The sequence below is a fragment of the Mesocricetus auratus genome, unplaced genomic scaffold (genome assembly GCF_017639785.1).
Source record: "Mesocricetus auratus isolate SY011 unplaced genomic scaffold, BCM_Maur_2.0 Super-Scaffold_100049, whole genome shotgun sequence".
Taxonomy (NCBI): domain Eukaryota; kingdom Metazoa; phylum Chordata; class Mammalia; order Rodentia; family Cricetidae; genus Mesocricetus; species Mesocricetus auratus.
In genome coordinates, this window is record NW_024429226.1 from 47,901 (window position 1) to 51,919 (window position 4,019).

Genomic DNA, 4,019 nt, shown 5'->3' on the forward strand with positions numbered 1-4,019 from the left:
GGATAAATGTGCTGGAGACAGTCTCTTAATTTACAATTCAATCCAGAAAACTATATAAAAATTAGCTTTTCTTGCAATGATCAAACAACTGACCAAAATGATAGACTCTAGATATCCCCTATGTGGAAAGAATTGGCAATAGGGTGGGAAGATGGGGGGATAGTAGGGGTTTGAGGGAGGAGGGGAGGGTGAGGGAACTGGGATTGACATGTAAAACAAGCTAATTAAAATAAAAAATGTTAAAAAAGATAGTCTTCAAACCTTTCAAAGATCTTCAGAAAATGGCATTTAAAATGGTTTAGAGTTTTTCTTGACAATGAGAAATATTTGCTCCTGGCAGCACCAATTATGTCTGAAGAGAAAGATGGACATTGAAGAAACTCTTTATGGAATTTGCTTTCAACACGGCAAGATGAGCTTTTTTGGCAAGAAATTGCTCTGGCCTAGACTGTTTGACTGTTGCTGTATAATCTGGACATGCAGGACCCACAGGAAAGTGACTACTGAATTTGTACAGTCCTTCAGGGTTCCGGCTTCATGGAAGTGTCTACTAGACTTTCTTTAGGACACAGAAAAATGACTGACAGACTGCCAATACTGATGGACAGTTGGAAACTTCCTGCTTTGCTGAGAAGTCTTCCAGACACACTGTGGCCTATGGGCTGAAGATGGATGCACCAACGTTACAAAGGAACTTTGGGCGGCTGTCCAGGTAGCAAGATGTCTCTGTCAATTCTAGTGTTTATATATTATCCTTCTGTGGTCTTTGATAGAGTTGAAGACAGTTGAAAATTATATAGTTTTCCTTAGTTATGATAAAAGATAAGCTACAAATAAGACTTTACACTCACATAGATAGGATAGATAGTAAAATATTTTCTTTAATCTTAAAAAAAAGAAACAATATTATTTTACATATCAATCACAGCTCCCTCCCTCTCACCCATACCCCCCAAAGACACCCCATCCCATCCCCCAACCTCTCCCCAGGGAGCATGAGGCCTTCTATTAGGAACCACTAAAGTCTCTCAAGTCATATGGAGCAAGACTTAGGCCCTCCCCTGTGTATCTATGCTAAGAGAGTAACACTCCATGGGAAACGGGATCCAAAATTCAGTTTCTGCATTAGAGATACATCCTGCTTCCACTACCAGAGGTTCCAAAGGCTGCCCAGTGCTCCTAACTGACACCCATGTTCAGAGTACATGGTTTGGGTCTATGTTTGTTCAGCAGCCATCAGACTTAGGTCCATAAGCTCCCAGTTGCTGAGGTCAGGTCTTTCTATGGGTTTTCCCATCATGGTCTTGACCCCTTTTTTCATCACTCTTCAATCTCTGAAACTAAATTCCAGAACGTTGGCTTAGTGCTTGGCTATGGATCTCTGTTTCTGCTTCAATCGGCTACTGGATGAAGGCTTTAGGATGGCATTTAAGGTAGCCATCATTCACATTAGAGGAAAGGACGTGTTAGGTAGCCTCTCAACTATTGCTTAGGGTCCTAGATATGGTAATTCATTTGGATCTTTGTATAATTATCTCTATTTGTCTTTAAACCTATAGTGAATCCTTCTATTGATGTGTCTCTTTTTATGTTCCCCTTTATTCCTCTCTGCAATCAATATTCCTGATGCTTCATATTCTACTCCCTCACTCCTATTCTCCCCTCTGGCTTCTCCTACCTTATTCTACCTCCTTCCATACTCCCCATTTATTCGGGGGCTCTTGTCTATTTCTGCTTCAATGGGAGTCCATTTATGTCTCCCTTATGGTCCTTCTTGATCCCAGCTTCTCTGGCAGTGTGGATTATAGGCTAGTATTATGCTTCACCATGTCTAGAAAACATAAATGAGTGAGTACATACCATGTTTTGATTTTCTTAATATGCATCCTCTCTCTATACTTTAGGATAAAGATTTGTCTATCTTGATTATTTTCTCAAAGAATCAACTCTTTGTTTCATTGATTCTTTGTATTGTTTTCTTTTTTCTATATTTTTCATTTCAGCTCTCAGTTTGACTATTTCATGGCATCTAATCCTCCTGGATGAGTTTTCTCCTTTGTATTCTAGAGCTTTCAGGAGTTCTGTGAATTATCTAGTGTGGCTATTCTCCAGTTTATTCACGTGGTCACTTAATGCTATGAACTTTCCTCTTAGAACTGATTTCAGAGTGTCTCATAGGTTTGGGTATTTTGTGCCTCCATTTTCATTGAATTCCATGAAGTCATTGATTTCTTTTTTTATTTCTTCCTCTTCCAGGAGTGATGCATTTGATGCATTGTTCAATTTCCATGAGTTTGTGGATTTTCTGCAGTTTGTGTTGTTGTTGAATTCTAACTTTGAACCCATGGTGGTCTGATGAGATGAAGTGGGTTATTCCACATTTTTTCGTATCTGTTGAGGCTTGATTATATTGACAAGTATGTGGTTGATTTTAGAGAATGCTCCATGTGGGGCTGAGAAAAAAGTATATTCTTTTGTGTTTCGATGGACTGTATATAGATTATTATAGATGTCTGTAAAATCTAATTGGGTCAGAAATTCTGTTAGTTCCTTCATTTCTTTTTTAAGTCTCTGTCTCACAGTCCTGTCCAGTGGTGAGATTTGGGTATAGAAGTCTCCTGATAAAAGTTTGTGTGTGTGTGTGTGTGTGTGTGTGTGTATATGTGTGTGTGTGTGTATGTGTGTGTATGTATGACTTAATGTGTGATTGGAGTTTTAGTAATATTTCTTTCACCAGTGTGGGTGCCTTTGTATTTGGTGTTCACAACTTTTACTTCATGCTGATGGATGTTTCTGTGATGAATATGAAATGACATTCTTCATGTATTTTGATTAATTTAATTTTGAAGTCTATTTTGATTTATATTAGGATTGCCACACCTGTTTGCTTCTTAGCCCCATTTGATTGGATATTATTTTTACAACCCTTAATTCTGAGGTAACATCTGTCTTTGAAGGTAGGTGTGTTTCTTAGATGCAACACATGGATGGATACTGTCTTCATATCCACTCTGTTATGCTGTGTCCATTTATAGGTGAGATAAGATCATTGAAATTGATGGATATTAATGACTATGGATTGTTGATTCTTGTTTGCTTTGAATTTGTTTTTGATGGTAGCATTGCATGTGTGTCTTTCCCCAATTTCTGGCTTTTGTTAAGATGAGATTATCTATTGCCTGTGTTTTTGAGGGTGCAGTTGGCCTCCTTGGATTAGAGTTTTCCTTCGAGAACTTTCTGTAAGTTTGGGCTTGTGCATATATATTGTGTAAATCTGGATTTGCCATGGAATACCTTGCTTTCTGCAACTTTAGTGATTGAGAGTTTTGCTGGCTATCATATGCTTGGCTTGAATCAGTCCTCTCTTAGTGTTTGTAGAACATGCATCCAGGACCTTCTTTCTTTCAGAGTTTCCATGAAGAAGACAGGTATAATTCTGATAGATCTGCCTTTATATGCTACTTGTACATTTCCTTTGCTACTCTTAATATTCTCTTTATTCTGTATGTTTGCTGTTTTGATTATTTTGTTGTGAGGAAACTTTTTTTTGGTCCAGTCTATTTGGTGTTCAGTAAGCTTATTGTACTTTCATAGATATGTCCTCCTTCAGCTTGGGAAAGTTTTCTTTTATCATTTTGTTCAATTTGTTTTCTGCAACTTTAAGCTGGGCTTCTTCATCTTCTTCTATACTTATAATGTTTAGGTTTAGTCTTTTCACAATATCCCATACTTCCTTGATATTTTGTGTTAAAATTTGTTGTATTTAAGCTTTTTGTTGTTCGATGAGCCTATTTCCTCTAGCTTATCTTCAGCACCTGAGATTTTGTCTTCCATCTCTTTTATTCTGTTGGGTATGATTGCATCTGTAGTTCATGATCATTTATTCAGCTTTTTTATTTCCAGCATTCCCTCAGTTTGTGTTTTCTTTATTGTCTCTATTTCTGTTTTCAGGACTTGATCTGTTTGAATTGTCTCCTTCATTTGTTTGATTGTTTTTCTTGGCTTTCCATGCTGTCTTT